Genomic DNA, 15,229 nt, shown 5'->3' with positions numbered 1-15,229 from the left:
TGTGGCTAAGGCGGAAACTCCTTCTCGAGTACCTAACAGATGCTTGGTTCTTGTTGCCCGCCTAGCCACCTAGTATGATGTCACTACTACAGAACATGACATCAGTGGTGGTTCAAAATCACCATCCGTGGCGGATATTGAACCGCCACTTATTACTCGGCACTATTAGTCATTGACTATCAGTGTTAGTTCCAGAACCGGCACTGAAAGTACCCATTACTACCGGTTGGACCCACAAACCGGCATTGATAGGTGGACCGGGAGCAAAAAAAAGGAAACAAACTGGCTCAAAATCAAGCAGGCTCGGCTACCAATTCCGTCGGTGTGCTCCATCGCCGCGCCCGCTTTGACTGTACCGCCTGCTCCTTCGTCAATCTCCTTCACTCGTTCGTGCACTCCCGTTGCGTGGACCTCACCCACCGCACGCTCCTCCTCTTCCACTCACTCCAGGCCTCCCTGTCCCCACCACCACCCCACTTCACCCTCCCCGCCGCACTCTCCACAGCCTCTTTCCTCACCGCTTTCCAGGAGGGCTGCTAGCTCCACGTGCTCACCGTCAAGCTCACCCTCACGCCTGCACACACCATCCTCGCCAACTCCCTCGTCCACCTCTATGCATCATGCGGCCTCCCCGCCGATGCGCTCGCCATATTCTGATAGCCGGGAACGGGGACCACCTGGGCGCACTCGACCTATTTCGTAGATGCAGCATGACTAGGCTGACCTACCCCCTGACGCCTACACTAACTTGGGTGTGCTCGACCTGCTCAATGCCTACACAGGTGCCGAAGAGCTCTCGCTAGGGGGCTCCGTAGTGTAGGAGGCGGCGATGGTGGTGCCACGGAGGAGGAAGACTGTGGTGGCCGAGGCGAGTGCAAAGAGGAGGGAGTGGTCAAGTGGTCGAAGGTGTGGTCAAGGGAGCTGTCAAGTGGTCAGAGGAACATGTGCAGAAACTGGAGGAGAGGTTGGATGAGGTAGAGAGATAGAGAGAGGAGGGGAAGAGATAAGATAGAGAGAGCGGAGAGGAAGAATAGATAAGATGGAGCATATGACTTATAACATGTATCAACTGACAGAACAGAGCGGACGCGAGGATTGGCTAAAATCCCATTGAATGAAAATTTTGGGTCTAATCTACTTTAGCAATCATTAGTGTCAGTTCTTAGCGGCTCCATCATGGTTTGGGTGCAGGAAATTAAGAATCGACAATGATACATTTGAACTGCCGGTTCTTGCACAACTGGCGGTGATGAGCCACCATCTATGGTTGGTTCTGTAGTAGTGTGTTCAGCTTGGTCAGGAGATAAGAGATAGAAAAGTCAAGTTATGCCCATACAGGATGCATGGTTGCACTGAGGTGGCTTAGCATAACGGCGTAATGATTCGATACTTATACGGCCAGGGCAGGCATCTTCTAACAATGAATACCACATAGGTAACGCAAGCTCCAAGAGCATCCTTGACCAGAGGACTACTCTACTTGCCTGCATCAAAACAGTTTTCACCCATTTTATACACCACCCGCCATATCACGTATGACATCAAGGATTCCACGATCATCAAAGATTCATGGCATATGAGTTGAAAAGATTTAAACAGTGAAGCGACATCTCTGAGGAGATGTATTCCATCCTAAGAATACTAGATATCATAGCATCATCTGATATGAATATAGATAACGATAGGTTAATCCTAGAGTGATATGTATTCTGGATAAGATAATAAGCCATGGCAGTTGTTTGATAGGATTTAACTACTACAACAATTGAAATAGCGCAATACATAGAGCATGTGATAGTAAGTCAAGTTTTTAAGTTGATCAATTAGATTATTGCAAAACATAGGTGCAAAATAATTCAAGGAGATAGGACTTGCCTTCTTCAAAGCCTTCTCCTAACCCCTGGTTGAAGTCAGGATCCTCCGGGTTCTCCGTGAAACCTTCTGGATCTGCATACGTGTTTACAATCAATAACAACCTCTACCAGTGAAGAATCAAATAATGTTAAAAGAAAAACCAAATGAGACCTAATGGATATCACACTATAATAGAAAGGTTGATCTCGAATTTAGCTGAATTTAGGCAAAAGAACCACCAAAATAGGGATAAGAACGGAAAAGTTATGACTCCAGGAAGATTTAATCTAAAATTAAATTAGAAAAAATATAAAATAACACTATTCATAATTGGGGCCCACTGAACAGAACTGTAAGAACCAGTGAACAGTGTGTTGGTGGGTCCACTGCATAGTATTGGGTTAACCTAGGCCTGGACTTGGGCCTGGGCCAGGCTGCAGAGTAGTCGATTCACTAAAGTCGGGCCGACTGGTGCCGTGGGCTACGGCAGCTAGGCCAGCCCACTGGGGCATGACCCCCAACTGTTGGGGTTAGCCTAGCAGGTTGGTGATGCGCGGAACAAGCCATGGTCTACTCAACCGGGCTCCACAGGTGAGGCTGGGGACTAGCCACGTGTGCGTGTGCGTGTGGGCTTGCCGGCAAGGCGAAGGGGGAGCAGTAGCAAGAAAATGTAGCGGAACCTGCGCCAAAAAGCTCGTTGGTGTTGCATTATGGTTGTGGCTCGGGTCAAGGTATTGGGGCCGGTGGTTTACGCGAGCATGTGGATCCATTTGGGGGTTGATGACGTCAAGCGGCCACCGGAGCGGGCCATAGCCAATTTGGTGGCGGCAACCAATGTGGGACCCCTCTCAAGATCGGCTATAGAAGGCTATGGTGGCGGCAATTTGGTCGTCGATGGAGGAAAGGAAAGGGAAGGGGAATCAGCTGGCTAAGAGCTACTACAAGTGTGGCATGATGCGTGGAGTCTAGCTAGGGGGTCAAGGGCTGATGGCCTAGCTGTGACCCAGCAGGTGGCGTGATGTCACTGTGGAGAGGTGCGCTGACGTCGGACCAAAGGAAAAGTCATGCTCGCAAAAGAAGGAGAAGGGTGAGGGAAGCTCACTGAGGCTAGAAAGGGCGAGAAGGTGGTCGGAGTTAAAGAAGGGGTGGCGGTCAGTGATGGGACGATGGCTCGGCGTTGGTGTCCTCCACTTCGGGCTCCGCAGCAGGTCGATGTAGAGGCAATGGTGGCTTTGGGCGGCCTTCATGCTCCTTGCTCCTCGAATCCCGGCGTCATGAGGGGTGGCTCACAGTGGTGGTGGCAGAATTAGACGGTGTTAGATTTGGGAGGAAAAGAGGGGAAAATGACAATCGGCTCCTTGTTTTATAGAAGGGGGGAGGGAAAGAGCAGAGAGGTGGTGCGGCACTTGTGGGGTCGTGCTGTCCTCGGTGAGTAGGATGGTCGGTGAGGTGGCACCCACCTTAAACCGCACGGCATGGCCTCTCTGCATCAGCCATGCACGTGCGGCGGACAGTGAAGTCACAGGGTGTCAGGTGGCTTGGGCTGCATGTGAGGGAACTGGGAGAGGGGAAAGAGAGCAAGAGCACGGAGGGATGATGAAGATTGGTGGCAGCTTAAAGTTACTGGGATGGGCAGCGACCAGGAGCAGTGCGGCAGTGTCATGCTAGAGGAGGGAGACGATGGTCGGCTGCTACCTACGTGGCACATGGGGGAGAGAGAGAGAGGCATTGGCGACCCGGTGCACCGGACTGCTCAGGCGCATGTGGCCCACATGCGGTGGGTGCAGCGGGGCTAGGGTGTACTAGGCCGATGGATGGGCTACGTAGAGGGGAGAAGGGACAATGGCCCGAGAAGAAAAAGAGAAAGAAAAAATAGTTTGGGTTTGAATTCAATTGGGGGAGTTGGAATTGGATTTAGTTTTGGCATAAATTCAATTAAGAATATTTGAATTATGGATTTGAATGTGAAGTTCTGACTTTGGGAGAGGGTTTGGATTAAAAAAGAATTAAATTCACTAGATAGTGAATTCAAATAGGAGGTCACGTAATCCTTTTTTGAAGCACCATGATCAAGGCTCTTTTCACCGGATAGTGTCCAATGGATGTCACCCCCGGAGGCACCATATAGCTTCCAAGGCAACAACGGGCAATGGAACCTCTCCGGTCACGAAAACTGGATGGCGACCCTGGAGCTCCATAACAAGATCATATTACATAGCTGGGATGACATATGGTACATCCTAACAGGAGCAAGGGACTTTGCAGGCCTTTGCAGAGGCTGCATTCACTTCCTCAAATGGCTCAATGGCCAAGGCGGAGTCCAATATTATGTATGGCAATGGGACGTTGCGGCGAATGCCCTAGCCATCGGCCAGGCCATCCTTGTAGCACATCAGTGGGCACCGGCACTTGGTTCATCCCAAATCTGGAATATGCTACCTCGCCAGAGGAGGAGGAGCATCAGCCTTCGCGCCAGGCATGGATATATTGTATAGGTCACGCAGAAGTCATATCTGAAAGCCCATTAGCAAGTACTCGAAGGGTTGACGCCATCAAGTGATTAATATATTTTCTTTCTTTTTCCACCGCATGATTTATCTAAATATATATATACAATATTTTTGTGACCTCTGTTTTATAACAGGCTAAGTCGTGTCGTTTTGGGGAATTGACTTCTGCCGACTGAAAGGGGGAGACCGAGGCTAAGGTACCACCCCACCGTCTAAAGATTCTCAACTTCAGCCCCCCAAAATCAGAACCAAAACTATGAAGGGGCCATTGTTGGAGGAATGGTACCACGTGGGCCCCCGTTTGTTGACTTCGGTCACAATGGTCAAATCCCAAAAACTAAAATAGAGAGATTGACGTCAAGGTAGGGACAGTTCCCTTCATGTTTTGCAGGAATTAGGCTCGATAAGGTGCAGCAACCCAAGGAACAAAGCTCGGAGGCGAAGAGATCGAAGGGGTGCAATGAACTCCGAAGGGTGAAGAGCGTAGCAAATCCCTGATGTCGAAGGGGTGCAACAAAGCCTGAAGGATAAATAATATAGCGAAGGAGTTAGGCTCGATAAGGTGCAGCAACCCAAGGGATGAAGCTCGGAGCCAAATCCCAAGAGACTGAAGGGGTGCGACAAACTCCAAAGGGTGAAGAGCGTAGTGAAGCCCCGAGGTCGAAGGGGTGCAACGAAGCCCGAAGGATAAAGAATATAGCGAAGCCTCAAGCCTGAAGGGTTGCGACGAAGCTCAAAGGAAGAAGGATCTGGCACAGGTCCTGAGATCGAAGGGAGGCGATACGAGACCCTTCGGTAATAGAGCGAAGACTAGTTTAGATAGAGACCCGCAAGCCAGCCAGAACGCGATGAGGGGGTACCTCAAGGGAAGATCACTAGCAGTCCTGGCGCTAAGGGTCCAATGTGGGACCCCTCAAGACACGTGTTAAGATTCTGTTACTTAGGGCAATGTATGTACATAATGACTATAACGTCATTGAGGATACCTGGAATATTCCTTACTATTATTAGGAATATTCCTGTGAATAAAGGGGAAATGTGTAATGATAACAATAGTTGTTAAGATATGCCTATAAATACCCTCACTCATCCATGTAAAAATTAGGGACAATTATTACATCAACGATTATTATATTGTTCCCTGTGTTGTGATTACAACCTTAACACTCGTTCATTAGCTAACATGTTGCGTTGGGAACTCGTATCAGTGTTTTTTCTTTCTGCGAATACTCATGGTAGCTGATTTTTTTAGATAATGGAAAACAGGTTTCTTGTCTCTGCACTAGACAAATGGACACAACCTAAGTCGAAATTACATCCAGCTACTCATGTTAGCTGATGAGGCTAGACTGACTTATATTTAGAATCGAATGGAGTGGAGTAGCTTTCTAGCAGCATTAGGACACCCATACGTGATACAAGCGAAGGGTGATCATGGATCATGATAGATAGGTAACTGTTGCAGAGCTGTCAGTTGTCAACACACCAGAAGGGTCCATGATTTTTAATCATTTGATGAGCTTTCCATAGATGGCTCCATGACCTGGACAGATGAACGAAAAGTTTCATCACCTCTACCGTACCAGATTTTGCTAAAGGCCAACCTAAAACGTTCAGAAAAGAATCCTCGGTCCAAAGGGAGCAAACGAACGTGCAAATGCATGCAGATCCTACTCTCTTCCAAGATGTCCTTCCCTCCTCACTTCCGCATTTCATTTCTCCTCCCTATCTTTAGTTCATCACTGACCAGTGAGCCAGTGACCACGCACAGACGGCCAGTTGCTGCTTGCTCTCCTTTCCTTTTGGTTGATGAGTCCCTTTTCAGCCGAGCGCCACCGGAGCATGTGCCCCCCATCGCCCTCACACCATAGTGGTGGCTCAGCTCGGCATGTCAGGACCGGGACACAGATTAATGAAACAAAAAGAGACAGGGAAAAGATGGAGATGGCCATGCATGGTGGCAGGAAAGAGAAGTGGCATCTCAGCTCAGGGTGAAAGAACCCTACAGGGGTCCTCGCCTCCCGTTGCAATACAAAAGAACAGAAAGCAGGAAAGAGAAAAGGCTAGCTGGGTTGTCTCACTAGGGACACAGGACAAATGGGGTTCCTCTTGGAGAGAGAGAAAGCGAGGCAGCTTTCTTTTAACCTTTTCATTTGCTTCAATGATAAGTCATTTGTTTGCTACTATTTCTTCTCCTCTTTTTCCCCAACCTAAGAGCTACTATCTCTTTGCTGTATTGATCCAGTTAATAGTGCATTAGCAATATTTTCACACCATTCTCACATGGGTATATATGTTACAGGTTTTGTGTATCTGAATTCTGCCTTGTACACTAATATAGTGGGTAAGTTGAAAAAAAAAACCAAATCTGAATTTCTGCCCTTTACTGCATAAGATGGTGTCGCCCCTGTTGGTGAAAGAGTTGAATGGAAAAGGATTTGCTCCTCAGAGAACAAAATATTTGAAATATTTCAAGCCTCCGTCAAAAGTGAGTCTGATGCATTGGTTCATTGGTTCAGTGAACTTTTGTGTTGGTGGGCTGATGCATGTTTCTTCCCATGAAAGTTACGCCCGAATCATTCAAGAGGTTAGTTGGGTCCTCCCAAGTCCCAACCCGGTTCTGTTTGGCCAAGCTACAGCTACTGCTGATCTTCTTCTCCCCTGGGCACACAAATGGAGTAGGGACTAGCTAGTGTGTATAGGAGAGAGCCCTTTCCCAAAAGGACTTCCATGAGAGATGATCGAGATGAGATGAGACCACCGGGTGGTGGTGGCCCTTGAAACAGGCCATGTGAGTGCCTCATCACTAGCTGTAGTGCCGTAAGGTCAAAACAATGGCGATGTGTAGGCTGATTTCGGCCTCCTTTTCCTCCCCCGGTCTAGATAGAAAGGGAGTCCCACCCTCTGCAGGTGGTCACTTGCCAGTTCAGTACTACAACTCTACTCGTAGTAGTTTACTTTTACTTATCGTTTGGTGCAGCTTTAGTGGCCAGTGAGTTGATCTGCTGACATGAACTCACTTCGAAAATCTTATGTATGATGGGGAGATTCTAAGGTAAATTTACGATCCTATGCAAGTTTCGATAGCTTTTGTTGTTTCTTTTGAAGGCAAAGTCCCTTGCGGAAGCAGATTACTTTGATTCCAGCTATTATGCAATGCAGGAAGGAACTATTTTTCCAGTGTTTCTAACACCATATATAGTTATGAATCCATGTTTAGTCTTTTTTCCTTTTCGTGAGAGATGAATCCGGTGTTTCTTACGATGGCATGATCTGGCTGCTTAAAAAAATCGCGAAATCTTTCGAACATGCTCACAAGGTTTTTGTTTCATTTTTCTGAACAACCAAAAAATTTCTCCATATTTTCCAGAGTCTTCCTGATTTCTGGGGTAATTCTTTTTCAAATTGAAAGAATCCTCTTGTGCAAACCAGTTCACTCCTCCAGTCCTAAGTCCTAACCGCTTGCCGGGATGGGTTTTATTTAATGGTAGTAGAAATTTAAAATGAGTCATCGATAAATGAAAATTTTGAATTTATCAGAATTATATCGGTGTTAGATAAAAATTTTCAATCAAAATTTAGAAAAAGGGACTCAGCTTCTTAGAAAATAACACCAATGGTCTTCAACCCATTTAACATAAAAATACACATAATAATATATAAATGAGAGAGTATCACTAATCCAGATACAATAGTAATGGTGTATTGGTATGCTGCTAGACAAAAATTAAAAAAACAAAAAAATTAGACAGTAAAGAAATTTACCAGACCTAACCATAAAACGGAAATATATAATGCCGATAAAAATTTTCCCCGCCATCGCGCTCGCGCTCCAGTGTTCAGTCCTGCCGGCCCAGCTCTTGCGTTACGCCTGTGCGCTTCAGCGCCTAGGGCTCGGGCCTGCTCCATAGCCCGCTCAACCGCCTAGGCCGCCACCCGCGTACCCCGGTCCAGCACTCCAACTGCCTCGTACCCACTGCCGCATCCCACAGGCCTGTGGTCGGTTAATCAGGAGCTCATCAGCGGCAGCATTCGTGCTACGGGGAGGCGTTACATGATGCCTAGGTTGCATTCCACAACTGCAGCACCTCGCACTGGCACCGCCATCCATCGCCGCCAGGGGTGGGTCCACGTGAGGTTATATGTGTATATGTACACTAAATTTTTGTGCAATTTATATATATATATACACTAATATGTATTAAGTATTAGATAATAAACAAAATAGCAAGCCCACGTGGCTAAATATGACCTAGCGTCTCAGCTGCCCACGCCTCACCAAGCCACCCATCGTCCCACACTCTCATCTGACGGCCCAAGCCCACGTCGGCTCCCTAGCTAGTCCTCACGCGATCACACCCACATGAATAGCTCCACATCTCATGAAACCTAGAACTAAAATCGATATGATGGGCGCGAGTGGCGGAAGCGGGCACGGCGGGGGCGGTGGCGGAGGCGAGCACGGACTATGCGGAGGCAGGCACGGCGTCGACGGCGCACACTATATGAAAAACAGATAAATGAGACATGAAATTAGTGATGGATCATAACATGATCCTCACTGATGATAATAGTAGCGGATCATAGTTATGACCTATCACTAATAATGACTCATCAGTGACGTGTCATTCTAGGCTCATCATTAGTGACAGATCAAGTTGGGACTCATCACTAACGACGACTCATCAGTAACGGATCATCCTAAACTAATTATTAGTGATGAGTCGTCCTAGACCAGCCATTAGTGACAAGTCAATTTGTGACCAATCACTAATGATGGTATTTTTCTTTTATTTTTCTTGCGCAACATCAATTACTTCATTTGTGATGAGTCACTATTACGACATGTCACCAATAACTTCATTGATGACAGATCACTATTACAACACGTCACTAATAACTGATGGATGAAATAGGAGGAAAGCATGAAAGCTCAATCTTGATGAGAATACAAATGTGACAAATGAGTATTTAATTGTAACAAAATATGAAGGTATTTGAGCCGATCATAGTCAACAAGTTTTTAATCCTAGTTCGTGAAATATAAGAATTTATCCACATATAAGCATAATCAATAACATAACAACGAAAAAAGAGAAAAAAAATTGTGATGGGAGAGATATATTATTAAATCGTTTGGGGTCTTTATGTGATTGCTCGTAAAAACTGCCTGAGAAATGGACTACATATTGCAATATAATGAGAGTATTTAACAATTTCAAAGTAAATAGTTTTAACTTCAATAGAATCACCACAAGATTTTCTAGAGGAAATAGCTAGCCAAGTTATTCTATATTCATTAATGACCAATCAAATGGATATAACTTTTTTTATAGATATCCGTAGAGTTAAAAAAAATATTAAAATCGAAGTCTGTATGCAAAAGTTATACCTGTTTACTGAAGGCACTCCGAGTCACCTATCAAATTGCTATCGTTTGGATGAGATATTCAGAAATTCATAAAATATGTACAAATTTAGATGAAGAAAAAAATTAGATGTAAATTATAACCCTCGATGAAATTTGATAAAACCAGTCATCAGTAACAAATTAAAATTACAATCCATCACTAAATTTTGGTCATTAGCGACGAGTCATGATTCTGACCCATTATTTATGACCTTCGGCAAAGAACCTGAAGGTTAAAAGGATAAAATCTCCGATATTTATCACAATTATGTGATAGGTGAAGTGGTAAGCGAGCTATACGCGTGAGGGGAGATCACGAGTTCAAGGCCTATAAAATGCAAACTAAAAAATAATTTGAAAAATCTTATGACTTATAAGGTATATATGATAGGCTCCTATGTTTGCATGGCTTGGGCGAAAAATATATTTTTTCAACTTTTTTTTTGTCTAAAATATGAAATTTTTCATCAATCTTAAATGACGGATCGTGTTTATCTATTACTAATGATAATTTATTAGTGATATATTCGACACCACGGATACAAGTTATCACCTATCATTGAAACCCTTTTCACGTAGTGGCGGGCGCCAGTAGCGGAGGCAAGCACATCGGCCGCGGCAGAGGAGGGCACGTCGGCCATGGCGGAGGAGGGCACAGCATCGGTGGCAGACTGGGCGGAGATGGGCACGGCGTCTGCGGTGGAATGGGCGGAGGCAGGCACGGCGTCGACGGCGTGGGCGCCAGCGACAGAGGCGGGCACGGCGTCGGCAGTAGAGGAGGGCACAGCGTCGAGCCCGTCACAGAGGCTACGACTTCTTCACAATCGTGCGCGTCTCTGAAGCAAAGCTCAGCACGCGGCCTCCATCAGATTGCTGCCTCCGGTGGCCAGGTAGGATCTTCCGAAACAATACACGGGTTTTGATTTATGATCACATCAATTTATTTGCTTCCTCTTCTCCCTTGCTCTCTCCGTACAGGCGAAGCTCTCAGTGTGTTTATTCTCCCCGGACTGGGCCAAAATGGAAATCCAATTTTCCATTGTTCGATTCCGTTAAAACAATTAATGTTTCCTTTTGTTCTGCATGAGGACTCATAAGCCGATCTTTCTATTAAACTTGTTAAAATAAAGAAGAGCGACACTTTTAAAGTTATTTATAAGTTTTTTAAATTGATGTTAATTCTTTCTGTAGCAATAGCTAATGTTGATAGAGTGCTTTCTTCAATAACTTATGTGAAGAATAAGCTAATAAATAAAATAGGGAGTCAATACATGAATGATTGTTCGGTCACATTTATTGAGCGGGATTTCTTTTTGCAAGTTGAGAATGATGTCATCGTAGCTGCGTTTCAAAAGATGAGGAACCATAATTAAATTGTAATTTTGATTTTTTTAGTTCTTTTATATTATCTTAGATGTTGTCATTATTACGAACAATTTCTACTTTGAAGTTTGGATCTTGACATTGTTTAATATTTATGGTTATCAAAAAAAGCTCAGCTATATATAATATCGTATGTACACTCAAATTAAAAAACTAGGCTTGTTGCTCGTCGTCAATCCCACTCCACCCCCCACCCCCCTCCATCGGGATCCTTTCCTCGTCCTTATTGCTCCTGCTTGTCTAACGCCGGCTATGGGGAGCACGCCATGGTGAGAGAGGAAGAGGGGTACACCTCCACCCCCGCCTTCGCCAGAGCTGGTGCAACGCCCAAAGGCCGCACCAAACTAAGAAACCAAATTAAAATGTGTCTTAACTTATATGTGATGAGTGATTGGCATTGGAATTTATTTGGTTTGATAATCTTCGATTTTGCATGAGCTTTGATATGCGGATTCTGGTGAACCTGGAACTTTCGGTCCAAACTCGGAACTTCCAGTTGAATATCCAATGTTCAGAGTTTTTGTCTCATCGGAGCTTCCGGTGTTCAGTTTCAGCAGCCAACTCAAAACTTCTGGTCCAAAACTGGAACTTCTGGTGTCATGGAAAAACTGAAACGAGCCCATGTCCGGATTGAACTGGAACTTTCGGGTACCCAAGTTAAAGTTTAGATATCCGGTGTTCATGATTCTTTTTTGATATGATTTCAACTGAGAATTTTGATTTTAGACTAACTAGAGATGGAGTTAGAGAAATGTGTTTGCTTACCTCATGATGTGTAGGTAATGAATATAACTTGGTGGTCAACAGCGGGATGATAGGGACTAAGCGGGGTGCTTAGTGTCGGACGATCAAAGAGGTCAGGTAGAGTCAAGGGTGATCCTAGCTATACACGTGGAGGTCAAGCAAAGCATGGAAGATGGATGGAGATGGTATGTTGACAAAGTTAAGCGAAAGAGATGCTAGTGCAAGTGACAAGACGGCCCAAAGGATCGGGAGCAGGAAAGACTTGCCGGCGGTCAAAATCATAAGACGAAGTACACACATCAACATCGGAGCACTTGCTTATGGTGTGAGCAAGTGGTGGTGAGTCAAGCTTTGAGGAGCGTGCAAGGGGTTTCACGGTTTGATCTCAAAACTGTGGGAATGATGAAAGTGTATATGGCATCATTGCGAAACTTACATCAAGGCGAAGCTAAGCCATGAAAGCACCACGACCGTTTGATGGATGAAGGAGAAAATAGATGAAAATACCCTCGATGGTAGGTAGGAATGTATTGAAGAGTGGTAGGTAGGAGGGGTACTTTGGGAACAAGAAAACTTGGCATCCAAGTAAGTTCCCTAGGCCTATAAATAGAGGGGTAGGGTTGCATGAGAGCTTTGATCTAGCCACTTGAGTTTGTATGCTAAGATTTTAGAGGAGAGCTTAACCTTTGTAATAGGTGAGAGCTTTTTTTGATGAAAATCTTTGTATTCTGCCTAAAATAGGGTTAATCTCTGCAAGCAATGGAATTTATGTTTCCTTTTGTGACTGTATTAACCTCCTTCTAGTTTTCTTCTCTTGGCTCTCTTACTTTGTTGCAAGTTTTCGGTGTTTTGTTGCGATTTTTGTTTTTGGTTAAAAGCTGATTTTTTTTTACCTTCTGAACTTTTTCTTTTTGTTACTAGAGATATAAAATTCACATACAAATATATACAAGTATGTCTTAAATTCTCTTGCCTCTAGATCATCAACTTGGAGGATTTCCTCACCCGGTGTTCTTGGTTCATTTTTGTGTTCTTGGCCAAATCTACGAAATCAATGGTGAAATCTTGATCTTCTTGAAAAGATCTTTTGGGGCAAAGATTCATCATGGACGTGCTAAGCTATGGCTAAAATGTTGTTGGATTTGGACCACGTCTGGTTGGATTTTGAATTTGAATTTTGGGTTCTCGTGCTACAGTTTTTCCTCTAGAACTACTCAACCCGAAACTTCTAGATCCTTACCGAAATTTCCGGATTATTTCAAATTTCCATCCTAAGGCTCTTCTTCCGATCTCAATCTGGAACTTTCGATAGGCCAAAACTTCCAAATCCAACTCAAAACTTCCGGGTTCATCTGTTTCCGTTGTGTTTTTGCTTTTGCATTGCACTTTGTTGTAATCTATTTTTGAGGTGTGTTGGGTGATAAAATAGAAGAAAGCCATCTTGTGAAAAGAAATTGTTGAGGCGCCTATTCACCCCCCCTCTAGTCGTTGTTCTCGGTCCTACACAAACACAGGCCTCTCGCCCGCTCGCCCCATGAACCACTGTAGAAGACATTGAGAGTTGCCTGCCATTGCCGATTTGTCACAGACGAGGTCGTGCCCACTATCGTCGACGCTGCCATTGCAGCCGCTTCCCTCGTGCAGGTGGATTGATACAATCTGGTGTCTCCTAAGTTTTCTCTGCTCGCGGTGAATGGTAGAGAACAAAGGATTGGACTTTGGAACTAAATGGTCACCATTTTCGAAGGAGCCCGAGGAAATCGTTGTCTGAGCCGCGGAAGCCAACGATCCTGTGGAGGAGAAGGAGATCACAATTTTTACCCATTCTTGGAGAGTGATAGGTTTTATTTTTCCATACCGTAATAGAAGAGCTCAGAAGAAGCACACAGCCGGGAATAAGAATAATCCGAAAGTCGCTAGATTAGGAAAGCATAGGATCGAAGTCTTTCACGGCCAGCAGAACTGTCTCTGAAATGTTTGCAACTGCACAAGCCAGAGAGGCCTTGCAACTGGATCCACAAGTTGGCACACACGGTTTTAGAGCATGTATAATACGAGTGCTCACAAAAAAATGGTTTATTATTTTTATGACTTCATATAGGATGGGTGTTTATAGAAATGAATGAGTGCTTAACTTTGCTTCCAGGTGCTTAAGGTGGGTAACAAGGTGGTTAGACCTATTTAAGTATCTAATAGTTGAATACCGTGCGTTACAATGAGAACTAAAAATTTACACACGATAACATTGTTAACTCCTCTAAAACTAGCCACCAACTCCGAGTAAAAAGAAATCGGTTGAAAAGTATTGTTAATAAAAAACTTTTAGTTACAAGTTATCATCATATTGTGGCGCTCGTCCTCTAAAAAGATAGTAGTGCTAGCACCTCACTTGGCACCTTGGTCGAGCAACTAGCAGATGTAGAAATGAAAGGATTTCTATTTCAAATTACATGCAACATGGATATAGTTAATGTAAGACCCCAGCTACCGGGATCTCCTGTGCCTCCAGTATCAGTCCCTAGATTACGTAGCTAATACACACAATATAATAGTCATAGTATCACAGTCAAATTTCGATAAATCATAGAGAGGTTCAGTATTCAAAGGGTTACAATCCGTATTACAATTTACAAGCTTGGCCCAGCGGCCGTCAAAATACACAGCGGAACAAAAGCCCAAGCCACAAGCAGCGAGGTTGCGGACGCAACTTTTAGAGACTACTCTTCACTCCTGGTTTCACCTTCGGCGAAAAAGGCATCGGCTTCTTCATCTGAATGACAGTAAGAGTGAGTACAGAAGGTACTCAGCAAGCCCTATATTACTTCAAAATGTTGATAGGTGCATAAAGGGGTATTTCAAGGGCAAGGCGATATGGTTTTAGTTTTTCTTTGCGTAAAGCCGTTTTATGTAGGTGATCAGTGGTATCGTCATCTAATGACTTTAAAATAGTTAAAAAGTTTGTAATCCAGTAACAAGCTATATCTGGGGTGTCTTGGTCCTGGGATGGGCTATACCTCACTCTGCAGTCCCTTTTATCACATCTGGTGTACCTTTAGTACCACACAGCTTCTGGTAGATTGAGCTAGGAACCACATCACACGAACTTCTAGTCCACACACTCACTCATCAAAACACACACAGCCTGAGTCTAGTCAAATGGGGTCATGCTTCGCATGTCCATTACCGTGAACATGGCTATTCAAATAGATTTATACTCTGCAAGGTTGTACAGCTTTACCCACGCGATATGCTCAGCCTCCAACCGTAGCTAGCGGAGGAGCGAATCATACCGAGACTCGCCAAACACCTTTCCTGCCGGGCTTTTCCA

The sequence above is a fragment of the Phragmites australis genome, chromosome 17 (genome assembly GCF_958298935.1).
Source record: "Phragmites australis chromosome 17, lpPhrAust1.1, whole genome shotgun sequence".
Lineage (NCBI taxonomy): Eukaryota > Viridiplantae > Streptophyta > Magnoliopsida > Poales > Poaceae > Phragmites > Phragmites australis.
The sequence above is the reverse complement of the archived record's forward strand: the minus strand, read 5'-3'. Positions refer to the sequence as shown.